Here is a 19,299-nt window from a genome sequence, read left to right as displayed (position 1 = left end):
GCTCCGCAACGGGGGAGGCCACAACAGTGAGAGGCCCGCATACCGCAAAAAAAAAAAAAAAAAAAAAAAAAAAAAAAATTCCCAGAAAGAAAAAGTAGTTCACCTACCAAAAAAAAATCTGACTCCAGACTTCCAATTAGTAAGGTAATGGAGTAATATTTTTTAAATGTAAAAAATGAAGTTTAATATATGGTTAAACTATTATTTAAATACAAGGATGGGGCTTCCCTGGTGGCGCAGTGGTTGGGAGATCGCCTGCCGATGTGGGGGGCGCGGGTTCGTGCCCTGGTCCGGGAGGATCCCACATGCCGCGGAGTGGCTGGGCCCGTGAGCCATGGCCGCTGAGCCTGCGCGTCCGGAGCCTGTGCTCCGCAATGGGAGAGGCCACAACAGTGAGAGGCCCTCATACCGCAAAAAAAAAAAAAAAAAAAAAAAAAGAACCTTATATTGGATGGGTAAGATGGCTTAGGAAATAAAAACTTCTTTTTTGCAAGCAGAAACATTTCTCTGACGGACCTCTCTAAAATATTAGTTTGTTGTTGTTTTGTTTCAATTATGTCATTGCTGAATACAACTATACAAACACTATAAGAAGAGAAGTCAAGTGCTCTGCAATCAGTTTGGCCAAGCTCAAATCCTAGCTCCAGTTAGTGTTAGATTATCATACGAGCAAATAAACATGTGCTTAGGTTATGGCAAAAAAGTGCACCAAGAAAAGTTTAATTCAAATAATTTTATTTAAATAATTTCACAATGAGGGATCATCATTTTAAGAAATCAGAACTTTGCTGATTTTGCTTATATTTATTTGATGTTTTGGAAATGATTTTGTTCTGAATTATAGAAGTAGCATCATAATCACTTCGAGACTTGATGATGTAAAGGTTTAGAGACAGGAAATTATGACTCTGATTCTCTCAATCATTCATCTAATAAACATTTACCAAATGTTTATTGAAAAGGACATGCGTCAGAGTTTTATTTTTGACCGTTCAGCATCTGAACTCCTTTACTATATTTAAAAAATCTGCCACTGTGTGTGTCTTGGAAGGAAGGTAAGCCCTAGATAGAGTCAACCATGGAAGCCAAAAAGACCAGATACTTGCTTTGCTATTTAGGAACCAGGCACATAGATTGGTCAGTTAGATGCTTTCATGCAGAATTTGACTCTAGAGCTAAAGTTGCAGAGACAGTTTAAAATTCATTCTTAAGGGGCTTCCCTGGTGGCGCAGTGGTTGGGAGTCCGCCTGCCGGTGCAGGGAATACGGGTTCGTGCCCCGGTCCGGGAGGATCCCGCGTGCTGCGGAACGGCTGGGCCCGTGGGCCGTGGCCGCTGAGCCTGCACGTCCGGAGCCTGTGCTCCGCAGCGGGAGAGGCCGCAGCAGAGAGAGGCCCGCGTACCAAAAAAAATAAAAAATAAAAAATAAAAAAATAAAATAAAATAAAATTCATTCTTAGGGCAGTGACATACAGTACCCAGAGGCAGTGTTCCAGCAATGGCATCCAGCATCCTGTGGAGGAGTCAAAGGTATCTTAAACAAAAAGGACATTTCTGGCATTCCTTTGGCTATGGTCTAGCCCAGAGGTTGATCAGTTGGTTTCCTCTTTGTTCTCAGAGTCTGGTTCTCCAGTCTTTCAGTCATTTCTGTAAGCTAACTACTATCCTTCCAATAAATTCTTTTTAACCAGAGTTGATTTCTGTAGTTTGCAAACAAGAATCCCCAAATGGCAACCTTACCATATGCCAGGCTCTGCACCAGGCACTGGGAACACAAAGACAAATAATTTATGTATGGCCTTGCCTTACATGAGTTTAATAGAGAAGGCAAACAAGTAAACAAACAATCACTGTAAGAGATAAGACTATAACAGAAGTAATCACAGAAAGCACAAGAAGGACACACAGTTTAGGCTTCAGGAGTCAGAAAAGAAAGAGTTATCATCTAAATCTTGAAATATGAGTAGGGTGATAGAGGAGAGATGGAAGGGCATTCCAAACAAAAGGAGCAACAAATAAGAGGCATATGGCCTTTTCTTTGCTCATCACTTCCTTCCTACACAGTATCAGAAGCATAGTTGAAGGATAAAAGTGACAAAAGGCAGACTGATAGATTTGTGAAAGGGGATGAGAAACAGTTACAATTTGTGACCTGGGTGACAATGGTGGTATTTTTGAGCTTGCTACAGTAAAACAACCTCATACATGAAACACACACACTCACCATCACCACTCCCACCTCCGCAAAGCTGGCCACAACTATCTTTTCTCTCCTTCTCACCTATCTCAGTCACTTCTCAGAACAGTCAACTATGGACCTCTGGATTTGGGGTTTTTTGGGTTTTTTGTTTTTTGGGTGGTTGGTTATCTGTGACAGCTGTGGAACAGGAGTCATGAATGGGTGGATAAAGCAATTGAAAAGAGACGTAAAGGCATTAATCAACTGATCAGAGTAGTGAAGCAAAAAGCATTCTGCCAACTGCTCACACTCCTTTTGCTTAAAGGTAGGTACGACTCTATAGGAGAAAAAAACTGATGTAAAGTATTTTACAAAATAATTGTGTGTGTAATTTCAGTACTGACATAGATCAGTTTTAGAGACTTATCTTTTAAAATTATACTAGGGGGCCTCCCTGGTGGCGCAGTGATTGAGAGTCCGCCTGCCGATGCAGGGGACGCGGGTTCGTGCCCCGATCCCGGAGGATCCCACATGCCGCTGAGCGGCTGGGCCCGCGAGCCATGGCCGCGGAGCCTGTGTGTCCGGAGCCTGTGCTCCGCGACGGGAGAGGCCACAGCAGTGAGAGGCCCGCGTACAGCAAAAAATAAATAAATAAATAAATAAATAAAATTATACTAGGCTTATGCTATGTATTGTTTTCACTGTTTACTTTTATAAAAACTGTGATATTCATAAGTTTTATAAGCCCTTGCATTTTCAGTCATCCACTGTATGGAGTTTTATGCTTGAACAGGAAAAAAATAACCATAAAAGTAAACTAACCAACCAACCAGTATTAGAAAAATTTGATAAAGGAGCCTGAAAGCAAATGATCAGTGAAGACTCATTTTCAAAAGTGACATCACAGTTACAAACAAAATGATGAGTATTCTAAAATCTATAATCCTCCTTTGAAAAAAGAAGTATGCACTATCATGTGAAGGACAGATATGAAAAAATAAGTTTTCGGGCCTCCCTGGTGGCGCAGTGGTTGAGAGTCCGCCTGCTGATGCAGGGGACACGGGTTCGTGCCCCGATCCCGGAGGATCCCACATGCCGCGGAGCGGCTGGGCCCGCGAGCCATGGCCGCGGGGCCTGTGTGTCCGGAGCCTGTGCTCCGCAACGGGAGAGGCCACAGCAGTGAGAGGCCCGCGTACAGCAAAAAAAAAAAAAAAAAAAAAATAAGTTTTCATTTTAGCTTCAGTAAATTGAATGATGTAAAATTCACTTCAGTCATACCAAACTCCACACCACCTTTGTAAATTCAGTTCTTTCTGCCAGAATGCCCGTTCAAATGGCCAGCTCCCATGTAATATTTGAGACATGCTCTTTGAAGCCCTTCCTGATCCCCTTCCCTAGAAGAGATTGTCATTCTCTTTCCTTATACTTTAAGACCATCCTGTATATACCTCTATTACGATTATCACATTAACACTGTAATCATTTCTTTGAACATCTACTCTTCTCAACTAGATTAGGAATTCTTTGAGAGTAGGCAATGTTACATCTCTAGCTCTGTAAATATGTTTTAGCACAGTCCCTAAAAAAGGACAGGCAGTCAGTAAACGCTTGTTAAATAGAAAATGACATGATGTATTAATAATAATATTAATATAAGATTATTTGTGTTCATGAAATAGCATGATTCAAACTTCAAATTCTATATGCAGAAGCTAAAAAATCCGCTCTTATTTCAAAAAGGGAGATATTTTTATAGTTTTCAGAATAACCACCTATGGACTGTTGATGAAATAATTTAAGTTCTTTACTACTACATAAAGCTAATGAGTGGTCTCCTTTTTATTTCAAAAAAAACTTAATTTTATTTCATGTTATTTAGTATTCCTTTGTAATCACCACCTTTTACGGTATCTATGCAGCCTACCGACATACCTCTCCCCTGAGGGTTGTATGCCCTGTATGCACTCCCCTATCATAGAAATGGGGCCTGAAAAGTTCTCTAAAACCTTGATTTCATCTGCCATAGCTGATTGGACCAGACATAGACATTTGCCTCAAGCTGGATTTTTTTCCAGGGTTTAGCATGGGATCACAGAACCATGAGTGAATATTAAGAATTTAAGAGTTAGAGGACTTGTTCGGCCATGCGCAGTGGTAAAAGACAACATGCAGAGAGAGAAAAACGAAGTAGACAAGTAGGGAGAAGCAGAAGAGATAATGCTGCCCCAGGGTGGGGAGAAAACAGCTGCCTGAGTTACTGATGAGTTTCCAGTTCCTGGTTCCCCTCCCCCTCATGAAGCCTGGTTGTACTTCTACCTTCAAAGTACAGTACTGTGAAATCCCCAGTATCCTTGCCATCAACACTAATTCCCCTTTTTGAATAAATTAGTTTGAATTTCATTTCTAATACTCACAAACAAAAGAAATTTGATTTTAAAAACCTCAAAAAAGAAAAGGTCAAGTAGGAATATAAAAATGTCAGTTAACCAGAGGAGGAAAAAAAAACCCTTGTTAAAAAATGGCTGTTACATTGTTATCTCCAGGCATTTCTCAGCGTAAGAAAATGAAAAATATTCACCAACCATAACAGGTTCAAACAACAACCTATAAATCCAACTTCAGCATAGTTGTGAGTCAGTATGAATAAAATTATATTTCAAAGTTCAGGGGAAAAAAGAGAGATTAAAGAATAGGGAGTATCTCAGAGCTTATTAGAACAAATTATTTTATAAAGAGAAATAATACCACTTACTACAATTTTGACCAAAAAGGGGGTGGGAATATGTCTTTTCTCGTGATAACAGCCACTCCTATCTAATAAGCCTAAGTATCATTATACCGTTTTCCCCATCCATCTATACACTTTTCTCATACAAACATGCCACTTCAGAGTCCTCAACTAAAATGCTCAGTGGCAGAAGACAGTGACCTTTAAAAAAAAGGAAGCATTTCCCAACAGCACAGTCATTCTATGGCATTAGTTTCTAAAAAAAGACTGATCGGGCCTCCCTGGTGGCGCAGTGGTTGAGAGTCCGCCTGCCGATGCAGGGGATACGGGTTCGTGCCCCGGTCTGGGAGGATCCCATATGCCGCGGAGCGGCTGGGCCCGTGAGCCATGGCCGCTGGGCCTGCGCATCCGGAGCCTGTGCTCCGCAACGGGAGAGGCCACAACAGTGAGAGGCAAAAGACTGATCTATTAGGTTTTCCATTTTTCTTTGAAACTAGTTTATTAGTAAGAAGTTTCCTTTGGCAACTCAGACTTAAAAAAAAACTAGTTTCTTTAGTATTTTCAAAGGGATAATGAAGAAGAATGAATACTGATAACATCTGTTCAAAACAAATGTTTATAAGAAAAACTGACTAGTTTCACATAATCAAGATTTAGCAAGACTGGGAAAATCTACAAATGTAACAGCAAGTTCAGAGATAAAAACAAACAAACCAAAACAAACAGTACTTCTATCAAATTTGCCAAGATTATATAGACAGTTCTGGTGTTCAGAAAAAAATGAGACATTAAAGTAAAAGGAAAGGCTTATGAAAAATTGATCAGTGATTGCCATAAAAAAGATTTTAAGTAAACAAGTCCCAATTGTTTACAATAATGGAAGAAGGCAGAGGCATCGATCATTTTTAATGACTTATATTGCCTCCAGACTGTGTTTACTGAAATTACATGTGATTATGAGTGTCCAATATTCTCAGAATTTATTTTAAGCCAAGGAGTGAAGGGATAATGTGCAGGTTTGACTCTGAAGTGGGAATTTTTCCAGTTTCCCCATTCTACCCCGTTGTTCAGTCTTTCTCTGCAACATACTTCAGTTTATCTCCCAAATTAATAAAAAGCACAATATCAGCAGAGCTATCACCCTCACACCTTAATCCATAATAGGAAAGGCTGGTTAATGCTACAGGATAGGCTATATGAAGACTAAGCATAAATAAAGGGCATTCCTAGAGTTTAAACAGTGTTATTAATAAGAAAAGTGTACAGGAATTAAAAAAACTAATTAAGTAGAACAATTAAGAAATGCTAATCATCACTAATGCCAATTTCAAATTTGTGACAGAACACCAAATGCTGGAGCTGCAAGAAAGACTAATGGTTAGCTCGCCAAGACATTCTCAAAAGCTAGGAATTTGTCTTTCATTTTAAAACCCAGGATTAGTTGGTTTGCTTATTTATTCTCTAATTCTAGGACAGTGGGGGGACTCAAATACATAAATTAAAACATTCCAAGGGCAGCAATGGCTATAACACATTATTTACTGAACACTAAGTGCCAGGCACTGTTCTAAATGCTTTACCTTCATTAACAAATTTAAGCTTCACAGCAATCTTATGAAGACATCATTATCTTCATTTTACAAGGGAAGAAACTGAGGTACAGGGAGAGAGCACAGATAGTCAAATAGCAAAGTCAGGTTTGCTAATCCCAGACAGTTTGGGTCCAGAGGAACTACTTTATACTGCCTCTCCAATACTGAAATAATTCATTCAACAAATTCTTAACTGAGTGTCTTCTCTTGTGCCAGACACTGTTCTAGTTGCTTGAGACATAACACAGTTACTAACAGATTATTTCAGAGGGAACTTGACAATCCAGACAAGAGTATGGGTCTGACAACCCACAAAATGGGAGAAAAAATTTGCAAACGAAGCAATCGACAAGGGATTAATCTCCAAAATATACAAACAGCTCATGCAGCTCTATGTCAAAAAACCAAACAACCCAATCAAAAAATGGGCAGAAGATCTAAATAGACATTTCTCCAAAAATGACATACAGATGGCCAAAAAGCACATGAAAAGATGCTCACATTGCTCATTATCAGGGAAATGCAAATCAAAACTACAATGTGGTATCACCTCACATGGGTCAGAGTAGCCATCATCAAAATATCTACAAACAATAAATGCTGGAGAAGGTGTACAGAAAAGGGATCCCTCCCACACTGTTGGGAATGTAAATTGGTACAACCATTATGGAGAACAGTATGGAGATTCCTTAAAAAACCAAAAACAGAACTACCATATGATCCAGCAATCCCATTCCTGGGCATATATCTGGAGAAAACTCTAATTCAAAAAGATACTAGCACCCCAATGTTCATAGCAGCACTATTTACAATAGCCAAGATATGGAAGCAACCTAAATGTCCATTGACAGATGAACAGGATAAAGAATATGTACTACTTATATACAATGGAATACTACTCAGCCATATAAAAATAATTGAAATAATGCCATTTGCAGCAACATGGATGGACCTAGAGATTATCATACTAAGTGAAGTCAGACAGAGAAAGACAAATATCATATGATATCACTTAGATGTGGAACCTAAAACAAATGATACAAATGAACTTATTTACAAAAGAGAAACAGAGTCACAGATATAGAAAATAAACTTATGGTTACCAGGGGGAAAAGGGGGGAAGGGATAAATTGGGAGATTGGGATTGACATATACACACTACTATATATAAAATACATAACTTGGACTTCCCTGGTGGCACAGTGATTAAGAATTCACCTGTCAATGCAGGGGACACGGGTTCGATCCCTGGTCCAGGAAGATGCCACATGCTGCGGAGCAGCTAAGCCCATGAGCCATGACTACTGAGCCTGCGCTCTAGGGCCCGCATGTCGCAACTACTGAAGCCCGTGTGCCTAGAGCCCGAGCTCCACAACAAGAGAAGCCACCGCAATGAGAAGCCCATGCACCGCAATGAAGAGTAGCCCTTGCTCGCCACAACTAGAGAAAGCCACGTGCAGCAATGAAGACCCAATGCAGCCAAAAATAAATTTAAAAAAATTTTTTTAATAAAAATAAAATAGATAACTAATAAGGACTACTGTATAGCACAGGGACCTCTACACTCAATATTCTGTGATGACCTATGTGGGAAAAGAATCTAAAGAAGAGTGGATATACGTATATGTATAACTGATTCACTTTGCTGTACAGCAGAAATTAATAAACATTGTAAATCAACTATACTCCAATAAAAATTTTTTTTAAAAGTATGGGTCTGAAAAGGCTTTCTGGAGGAGATAAAGCCTATGCTGAGTCTTAAAAGATGCAAAGGAGTTAGACAGGCAAAAAGAAAAGGGAAGAAGAAAATGAAGTCATTCCAAGGAGATGGACTACATAAGCAATGGTCAACAGTTCAGAACTAGCATGTACATTCAAGGAATCTTCAAAAAGTAGTTTTTTATGGCTAGAGTGGAAAATGGAAAGCAGAAATTATGAGTTAAGATAGAGAACCAGTCCCAAATCATGATGAGGCTTAATGACCTGGTAAAGAGTTCAGACTTTATTCAGTTGACAATGGGGTGTTAAAGAAGAATTTTCTAACTGTGTTTTAGACTTACCAGTCCGGCAATTCTGATGTGAGTATTACAGACATAAAAATGAAGACAGGAAAACCAGTGAGAAGGTAAGGAAGTAGTTCCTAATGAGGCAGTGGCTGAAACAGGGATACTAGGGAAATGGCCGATTCAAGAAATATTCAGATGGCAAAATCAGCAGAATGAATAGTAAATGAATGTATGTGAGGAGAGAGAAAGAGGGAGGAAACATGAAAGACTCCAAAGTTCCTTGAATGATGAAGTCAATAGTCCACATGTCTTTGAAAAACAACAAATCAAAGAAAAACTTTAGATAGGTAAATAAGTTCAGTTTGGACAAAAGGAGTTTAAAGTGAAGATACATAAGCAGTTAGATAAGACAATCTCTGATGCTTTGAATACTAATGCTGGAAAAACAGCTTGGTGGGTGATTGGTAGATACACGGTAACTGAAACCACAGGGATAACTACAACTTGCTTACTGTAAAGGCTGAGAAGGGCAACTGGCTAACCCTGGGACCACCACTTCTTTTGGGACAGGCAGAGGAAGGCAAGCCCTCAAAGGGAATGAGCCACACAATGAGAAGCTCCAGGATAAACAGAAGAGGGCGGCAGGGTGGAAGTCAAGGGGTTGAGTTTCTTGAGAAAATGGCCAACGGTATTATTGTCATTGGTTACTTTAGCAAGAGCAAGTTTAGTGACATAAGAAGTAGAAATTAGACTGCAGTGGGATAAAGAGTAAATGGGAGAGAAAAGACGTAATTTCAGCCAATGCAGATTACTGTATCAATTTTCTCATCTATAATATTGAGGTAATGGGTTATTTTGAGCACTAAATGACTTACTACATGTAACCTCACCTGTAAGTAACGCTACAGGCCCTCATGCTCACTGCACGTAGCCACACTGGGTGTCTTTCTGTTCCCATCTCAAACTGCTTTTCATGGGAAGGCTTTGCACTTGATATTCTCCCATAAGAATCACTCTTTCCTCAGCTCTTCACATAACTGGCTCTTTCTCATCTGTCAAATATCATCTCCTAAGAGAGGACTTCCGTAAGAAGTACCCTAAGGACGCTCTCAGTCATTCTCTCACATCATCGTGTTTTACTTCCTCTGTAACTCTTACAACACTTTGAACATTTCTTATTTAGAGGTAATATAGCAAAGTGATTGTTAGTGTAGGCTCCACAATCAGACTGGCAACATACGAATTCCAGCTCTGCCATTTACTAGCTATGTGACTGTGGTCAAGTTGCTAAATCTCTCAGTGTCTTAATTTCCTCATCTTTAAAAGGGGAAAAATAATAAAGTACTTACCTCACAGACTTCTTGAGGGAATTAAATGAGTTAATCCATATAAAATTACTATAAGAATACAGGTAAATTCTGAGCACTCAAATATTATATTTGTTTACTTGCAAGGATCTTAATGCTCCACTAAACAGCATTTCTCAAAGTGTACTATGAAAAATATTTGAAGCTGTAATAACTGTAAGTCCAAATCATAAATATATCAACCAATAACCAAATGACAGAGTACTATTCTGACTAAACCTCAGGAAGTTTTACTTTCAGAAAAGGGTTTTTTTTTTTTTTTGGCCACGTAAGTCAGAGAGAAAGAAAACCATACAGAGCTAAGGCTCTGTAATTAGTAAGGGAAATTTTTTGATAAGTTTTATATATATAATTACTTGTAATTTAGACCAGCCTATAAGAAGTAAAATTAAAATATGGAGGACAGAGAAAAAAAGGTTCTGAAAGGTCCTGGCCTAAGTAACTTTGGAAAATAGTGTTTTGACTGGGAACTCTAAATGACAAAAGGATTTTTAAAAAAAGATAAAACTTCTTTAGTTGTTAAAGTCATTTCTCACTGGGATATGGTTAACAATTATGAAACTGTGCATGTATAATGAGACTGAACAAACAAGTAAGTGGACTGCGGATGATGAGAACCAGGTTTCTCATTTCTGGAGAGTAAGGTTACAGATAAGCATGGGGGTAAGGATAGAATGAATCATGTGGTACTGAAGCAGAGTCAAAGATATCAGTATGAACTCATGTTTAGCTTCATTTAGATTCAGATGGACATATAGGTAAAAAAAGTTATATATCTGTATACATGTGTTAGTATACATACATATATTTCCTAGGTCTGTACACTGAGGTCTAAAAGCAATGATATCCCAACAGCAATGAGCATACCCAGTACCCAAATCTTGGTTTCTAATATCCTTCTCTAATAAAAGTAACCAAGGATCCTTGAAGAAATGGTTGATTATAGGGCTGGGGCAGGGAATATAAAAGATTAGCCTGGAGCATCTTGTAGTGCCAGAAAGTATGGAAGTGCTCAAAAAAACAAAACAATGGTTTATGTCCTGTTGGTCACAGGAACCAATCTGAAAGAGGTGGAACAACTTGAGCAACAAAATAAGGTAGTATAGGAGTATAACCCAAATTTAGAAATAAATATACATAAGTCCATATTGATATAAATGACTAAATAAATGGAGGAGAAAAGGAAAATCTCCCTTAAAGAAGAATCGCAAATAATTTTGTAGATACTCACCCGTCGAGGAGTTAGAGCTTAACTTCCTACCCACTGAATACGGTCTGCACTTAGTAACTTATTTCCAAAAAGCAGCATATAGGAAAACTTTACAGTAGAGAAACCTGGCAAACACTACCTCAGCCAGGTGATCAAGGTTAAAAATATCAGTGATAAGTCATATTGATGGTATGTACCCTTGATACGATATAATGAGAACAGCATTTTATCTCTGCAGTCATCCTCCCCAAAACCCATAACCCTAGTCTAACTATGAGAAGAACATCAGACAAACCCAAATTGAAGGACATGCTACAAAATCTCTGACCCATACTCCTCAAAACTGTCAAGGTCATCAAAAGCAAGGAAAATCTGAAAAGCTGTCACAGACCAGAGGAGCCAAAGGAAACATAATGACTAAATGTAGTGTGGTATTCTGGATGGGATCCTGGAACTGAAAAAGGACATTAGGTGAAAACTAATGAAATCTGAATGAAGTATGGACTTTAGTTAATAGTAATGTTCCAGTGTTGGCTCCTTAGTTGTGACAAATGTAAAACAGAAGTGTCGGATATTAGCAATAGGGGAAACTGGGTGCAGGGGATGTGGTAACTCCCTGAAACTTTTCTGTAAATGTAAAACTATCCTAAAATTAAAAGTTTATTTAAATAAATTAATAATAATAGTAACAATATCAGGGAAGTTATTGCCTTAACCAGACTGACTTTAGTCCTTTAAGTAATGTATAGAGGGTTGGACAAAAACAGAAACAGTTAGTACTATGCAAAACAATCTCAACACTGATGAACAATTTATAATATTGTATATGTAAGTGCCTAAAGTCATTTCATATGTGCATATTTTTATTCCTTAGTTGATAAGCACTTTAGGAGCAGAAAACTCTCCTCTAAGCAGGAAGCCACTCAAATTTTAGACTAAAACAAAACTGTGGTACTAATTATTATTAATAAAAATTCCACCTGGTTTTTGAAGTCCACAAAATTTAAATAGTTTTAGTTAAAATATATACACAGTACATTACTGAAACATTTTCTCATAGTTTCAGAGGGAGAGAAATATAACTATACATATTTTAAGAAAGTACATTGGGAAGTTCACTAATAACAATATACTATAATGTAAAATTCACAATAACTTGGTTCCATAATGGTCACTGTTCAAGAGATTTGGAAACTCCAAAAATAAAAAGAACACTTCACTAACGTTTGTAACTATCTTGAACATATTTTAAAACCAAAAAACCTATTACAAAAAAGTCTAACAGAAAATGTGTAAAGGATATAGGCAAATTACTGAAGAGTTAACCAAAAATGCCCATATAATGCTGCGGAGCAACTAAGCCCGTGCGCCCCAACTACTGAGCCTGTGCTCAAGAGTCCCCAAGCCACAAATACTGAGTCCGCATGCCTAGAGACTGTGCTCCGCAACAAGACAGGCCACCGCAATAAGAAGCCCGTGCAGCGCAACGAAGAGTAGCCCCCGCTCACTGCAACTAGAGAAAGCCCGCGTGCAGCAACAAAGACCCAAAAGCAGTAAAAAAAAAAAAAAAAAAAAAAAAAAAAGCCCATATATAAGAAAATATGAAGGGAAATAAAAATAGAACACAAATGAAATGCCATTTCACACCAATCAGATTGGAAAAATCCAAGAGTCTGACAACACCAACTGCTGGTAAATATATGGAGAAATAGAAATTGTTTGTCAGTATCCTATAAACACCCTGTAAAGGGGAAAAAGTATATCCTAAGACCCAACAATTTGACAATCAGGTATATGACCTGGAGAAACTCTGGCATGTTGCTTGAGGAGATGCAAGGATTTCATGAGGCACTATTTATAACAGGTAAAAAATGAAAGCAATCTAAATGCTTATCAATAGAAGAAATGACAAATTGCAGTATATTTATTCAATGGAACACTACAAATCAGTAAAAAACAAATGAACTAGACCTACAGTGCCAACAAGAATTGAGGGGAAAAAAAGTAAAATAAAGAAAACAAGTTTCAAAATGTGTATACCATGACACAATCATATTAATAGCTGGTTAAATTTACCAGCACACTTAAAAAAAAAGTGCCAGGCACAGTTTTAAGCAGCTTATATAAATAAACTCATTTACTTTTTACAACAACCTTATGTGGCAGACATTTCTATTATCCGGATTTGATAGATGAGGACAATGAGGCACGGAAAAAATTTAAAACGTGCCTGAGGTCACAAAACTATTAAGTAACAGAGTCAAGATTCAAACCTAGGGAGTTATGGCTCCAAAGTCCACACTCTTCAAAAGCATCCAAAGCAATGTCATGTACTACTCAAATACATACAATTTATTAAAAGGTAAATTGGAAGGATACACATCAAATTTATCACAACAATTGCCAGGGAGGGGATGTAAGGAGAGAAGGAAAGAGGATGAAATTGGGGAGAACAAAAGTGGCTTTAACTTCATCAGCAATGTTCAAGTAAAATATAAAGTTCTGGGCTTCCCTGGTGGCACAGTGGTTGAGAGTCCGCCTGCCGATGCAGGGGACACGGGTTCGTGCCCCGGTCCGGGAAGATCCCACATATTGTGGAGCAGCTGGGCCCGTGAGCCATGGCCGCTGAGCCTGTGCGTCCGGAGCCTGTGCTCTGCAACGGGAGAGGCCACAACAGTGAGAGGCCCACGTACCGCAAAAAAAAAAATAAAATAAAATAAAGTTCTACACTGCTCTTCTAGAATTCAGTGTAATATCGATGACATACGTGGTTCTTTTATATTAAATGCACATCTCAAGCAAAAATGAAAAAAATGTCAAAGTTTTGTATGGTATGTGCATTGTTCACTACTTTTTGTAACTTTCTGTATTTTTTAAACTTTTCAAAAACAAAATGTCTCCTCTATAAAACAATATTATAACAAAAATAAAAAGAGTGACATCCCTGGTGGCTCAGTGGTTAAGAGTCTGCCTGCCAATGCAGGCGACACTAATTTGAGCCCTGGTCCAGGAAGATCCCACATGCTGCGGAGCAGTTAAGCCCCTGCGCCACAACTACTGCGCCTGCGCTCTAGAGCCTGCAAGCCACAACTACTGAGCCCATGTGCCACAACTACTGAAGCCCGCGTGCCATTGCAATGAGAAGCCCGCGCACCACAACGAAGAGTAGCCCCCGCTTGCCGCCAACTAGAGAAAGCTCACACACAGCAATGAAGACCCAACACAGCCAAAAATAAATAAATAAACAAACAAATAATTAAAAAAAAAAAAGAAATTTCCAATCTCCATATTTCAGGTTTTATTTGGAAATGCAAACAGCTAAACTGTGAGTTTATGTATGTATATAGACTTTAACATACATATGGAAAATGCATTTTTACAGGGCTCAAAAGAGATATACTAGAAGTATATCAGAAACAGTATATCTTACTTTACATTTTGATGACTCACTCTTCTCAGTGAAAATGAAGTATATATAGCACTAGCAAGAAAACTCCCTTGATACCTTTCTACCTCTTTTTTCTGCTGCTTTCTATTTGTTGGTGGTTTTTAAAAGAAGGAAGCAAGAAGAAAGTACCAAGAAACTGTCACATACTTTAAAAAATACCAACAGCCATAGATGAACATATATGCAGCCCTTCTGAACTTAAGATTCCCCCACATACAATCAAGTAATGTTCCAAAAATTTATTTGTAAATTGGTTGTCTGGAACTCAGAACATACTTTCCCATAAAGAAAGTTAAAAGAGGATGTGAGCACCAGGAAAAAGATACTGCCTGAGGTGCCAGGGCATGAGCAGTGGGACAGAAAAAGCAGAGTATACAATATGCACTGATGAACCAAGAAGAAAAGAAAGGTTCTCTACCAGAGTTTGAGGTTAGAAACTACGTTTCATTCATGCACCTTTGTATACTCAGTGACTAGCAAAGTACCTGGCACCTCATAAACATTCACAAACCGCTGACTGGTGAGGTAATGAGGAAAAGACTTGAGTCAAGCAGTCCATCAATAGGTGGCACTGGCAACACAGAACAGTTAGGGTGTAAGACACAAACAGAAAAGAATTTGGAGAGTAACGATGTACATTAATAGGAGCATCCACATATGGAAAACTATTACCAGGCTGGTGCTGGTAGCTAGGAGAATGCCTTCACCTGTATTATTGGCTGTTTCCATTATTGTGTATATTGCATAAGCACCGTATTTTCAGTTAGTTTGGCTAATAATGAATCATAAGGTAGTTTCTCTGTTGGGGCAGTGGTTATGTGATATTTTCAGGATTTTCTCCTATGACTCTTGAAAATATTTTAATGTCATTTTAGTGATTATTAGAGTAATACTATTCAGAAGACAGAACAAAGTACAAACACTAAAATAGAAGTTACCTATAATCCTATCATCCAGAGATAATGTCTTTTAATATTTTATGTACTTCCTGCCAATCATTTTGCCATATATGTGATATATTATAAGTAATAACATAGTAATTCCTTATATTCTGATTTTTATCTCAAGATTATATTGTGCTTTCTCATGTTAGTAAATATTTTTTTAAATATGACTTTTAATAACTGCATTTGCCACATAGATTAACCATCATTAATTTCACTAATCCTCTATTATATGGCATTTTAACTATTACAAATTTTTCACTATTATAGTAACAACTATATAAATTAATCCTTTCTTATGTATAAAGTTCTACACTGTTATTGTAGAATACAAAGTGGTAATTATGATACACAGTAATAAGTAATAAAGTAATAAGTAATAATAAGTAATAAAGCATGGAGTGCTTGACTTCCCCCAACTCACAAATTCTACTGAGCAATAATCAGTAGGACACTGAACAAACAAACAAGAAAGGAAGAAATTTTATCAAGTTTTCTTCATTCTTTTCTTCTACACCTTGTAGGAAGGAGGAAAAAGTCCTGAAAGGTAAGTCTCTGATATCAGAGAGGACAAGAACAGCAAGTCAATCTTCCTGCTACAGCCACTTCTGTTTTCCACTTAGAATAAGGAGCCATCAATTTAAATAGGAATAAACAAGATTTATAATATATCAAACAACTCTGTTTGTACTGGTGCTTAAATCTAGGTTTTCATAGTAAGTAGACTGCTTCGAAAAATTCTGCAAACAGAAAAGATAATGTAACTAATATATCACTCAGTGAGAACTCAGTTTTCTTTTACAATTCCTCCATGATTTTTATTATTTTTTGAATGAATTAGAAAATGTCATGTACTCTATTTCTTCCTTCTTATAGCCTCCCAATTATTCCAAATTTTATTCAAGCTGCCACAAATAGGTCAACAGTTCCAGGAGCTTAAGAATCAATAACTATTTAAGCCAGTGGTAATTCATGTGGAAAAGTTCAGAACAAATCAGCATCAGCTTCCTGGCTCTCTTGCACAATCAGAAAATTTATATCGCTTCACCAATTTTCAAAAGTGTAAATTTGTGTACATAAATTTAAAACTCAGGCCAAATTTTACTTACATTTATTCCCAGTACTGGGCTGCTGTCAAGATCAATTACATTCTTATAAAACCCACAATGAAGTTAAGTCTATGTTTAATCATTCAGAAAAAGAAAATTATGTAACATATAGTATGTACAATAATGACGATGATGATAATATATACTATTCTGGACTCCTACTGAGAGCTGCAGTTCACAGGGAGAATGTGAAAATGAGGTAAAAGTTACCAAAAATGTTTAATTCTAGCCAAAACAAAACAAAGTTCCCGTAAAAGCGGCCAAATACAATCTTTGTTTCATTATAAGTTCAAACGGGGTTCAAAAAGCTCAGAAATTATGTATACTTAGGTTTTCAAAGGTTGAAATCCCAGTATCTACTCTAAACATAAAACTGTATAACTTGCCCAAGAGTCCTTACTTATTACTCAATCTTAGGTCCCCCGGAGACTACTTTTTACAATAATCTCAAATGTACAATAGATTAGTGTAACCTGGGTTACGCTGTTTACAGGTGTCTCCGCCTCCTTCCCCCGAGAGAAGAGGTAGACTAGGGCAAGCAGAAAATAGAAAGAGACCATATACACCAAACAACAGCTTGTAATCTTGTAAAATTGCTTCTTTTAAACTTGGACTATTATTTTCATTAACGGATAATATTTTAAAGAATAACATATTCACGTAGCAATACAATTTCTGCCCTCACGGGTCTCTAGCTAGCTAACACGCGTTTTCTCCGCAGATAAATACATGCCTGTTGACTGATGCCTATCCTGCTGCTGCAAACAAGAAATAACTGTCCTGTAAGACAAAAACCCTTCTCTAAGGCTCCAGGCGTAACCATACGTTTGAATTAAAAGCACACTAGAACAATAACAAAAATCTTCCAGCACATCTGTCAATTAAAAGTACGATAATGAAAAGCTGTCGCTGCGACCCAGTTTTAGGTCACAAGCTTTTTTTCCCTCCTCCCCCCAAGAAAGCGGTAAACTTCAAAGGGAACAGTGGCGACCAGTAATTGTTTACCCTCTCCCGCCCCCGCCCCCCCAAAAAAGACTGGGAAAAAAAACCAAACTGGACAAGTTGGACGTTGAGCAGGTTCACGCTGGCCGGAGTAGGCTAGGCAGACCTCCGGGAGGAAAATCGGGCCTCTGGGGGCCCGCCAGGATCCAGCTGCCGCCTGTTTAAAACAGCGAGCAGGTGGGATTCCGGGAGGCCACCTCCGTCTTACGTAACGGGCTTGTCAAAATCCCAGCTCCAGGACCTCCCCTCTCACCGCCCCCGCCCCCACCCCCAGCTCCCAACAAGAGCCCCAGGCCAGCCCGGAATAGAAAATCCGGAATGAAAACACAGGAGTCCCCCCAGCATCCGACGCAGAGGCGCGGGTGCTACTCTCAGCACCGCCGCGCCATCCGGAGCAGACCCAGCTCTCGGAGGACGGCCAGGCTCCGAGAAATCCCCGGGCGGAGGTCGCGGCCATCCACGCCACATCTCCGAGCCCAGCCGGCCCCGCTCCCATGCCCGCGGCTGACACCACTCCGGGCAGTGACAGCTCCACATGCCACCGCTGTCCGCGCTGCCGCCCCCACACTCACCTCACCGCTGGCTCCCTCGCGAGCAGCTGGTCGAGCTTGGAGAGAGGTGCCGCGTCCACTCACCAGCGGCGGCGGGACACGAGAGGCTGAATGCCGCGGGGCTCAGAACCCGCTTAGCTCATCCCCAGCCCGGCGCTCCGCCCTGCGCGGCACCCCCGCCCGCCCGCCCAGGCCTGCCGTCTCAGTCAGACGGGACTCCCCCTCCCCTCGCGGCCGCCGCTGCCTCCGCCTCCTTCTCTGGTTCCAGCCGCCGCGGCCGCCGCCGCTGCGACCGGCGCCATCTTGTCAGTGACGGAGTTGGCGGAGGCGGGATCGCGGCCTGTGAGCGCCAATAGAGGGCCAGTCCCTTGCCCGAGGGGGCAGGACAGGGACAGGTTGAGGGTCGCGGAGTCCTAGCGCCAGATAGTGCTCTGGGCGTAGTAGGTGGGCGGAGCTGAGGGGCGTTCTATTTTGACGCGCGGTAGAGTTAGGGAAGTGCGCCGTGGTTCCCCTTCGCGTTGGGAGATCCGGACCCCTAGGCGTGCGTGGGCGGCATACACCTTCCCTTCCCCTTTCACCACCCCGAGGGTCGGGGATCCGTCATGGGCCAACTGACCTGTTTCCTCGTTCCTCCCCAGCCGTCCCAGGAGTCCTGACATTGGCTAGCCAGAGCTCGTCGCGTCTGCCTGAAAGGCCGCTCCTCTACCAAGAGCACTCAGGTTCCCCAAGAAACCCCCTGAGGGGTTAGCAACGACCTCTAGTAGGTTTCGGTCCCAAGATACTGAAGGTCAGGTAAAATGGGGAATTCAGGAGGGTTCTCTGAAAAGTACGTTGATAAAACACCTATTGTTGACTGAAGGGGTGTAGATTACATTGGATTAATGGGATATGGCCTACTTACACCTGGCTGTGGTTCCACCATCAGTGGCTGTTGGCAAGTTGCCTCTGAAAAATGAGGATAATAAAGGCTGATTACTGCTACAGGGTTGCTTTGAAGGTTAAATGCTATAATATATGTGAAATGCTTAGCATAGTACCTGAAAGTACTCAGTGAATGTTAGATATTATTACATGGACAAATGAAGGAAGAAATAGGACCCTAAAAGGTTTCAAGTCAACTCTCCTAAATTGTGCAGAATAGGCTTTAATCCCTTGTACTAACCAG

The 19,299-nt window shown here is 39.8% G+C and overlaps 1 protein-coding gene across 5 annotated transcripts in view; it reads right to left on the bottom strand.

Annotated features, from left to right (window-relative positions):
• The window catches only part of DENND4A (DENN domain containing 4A), a 133,879-nt gene extending 115,585 nt beyond the window's left edge, over positions 1-18,294 (bottom strand). For all 5 annotated transcript variants that reach the window (XM_060097149.1, XM_060097148.1, XM_060097151.1 and 2 more), the window contains exon 1: positions 18,156-18,294. The gene's annotated coding sequence lies outside the window, so the exon portion shown is untranslated. The remainder of the gene's footprint in view (positions 1-18,155) is intronic.
• Positions 18,295-19,299: the final 1,005 nt, after the last annotated feature.

Source organism: Mesoplodon densirostris, chromosome 4 (genome assembly GCF_025265405.1).
Source record: "Mesoplodon densirostris isolate mMesDen1 chromosome 4, mMesDen1 primary haplotype, whole genome shotgun sequence".
Taxonomy (NCBI): domain Eukaryota; kingdom Metazoa; phylum Chordata; class Mammalia; order Artiodactyla; family Ziphiidae; genus Mesoplodon; species Mesoplodon densirostris.
The sequence above is the reverse complement of the archived record's forward strand: the minus strand, read 5'-3'. Positions and strand labels throughout refer to the sequence as shown.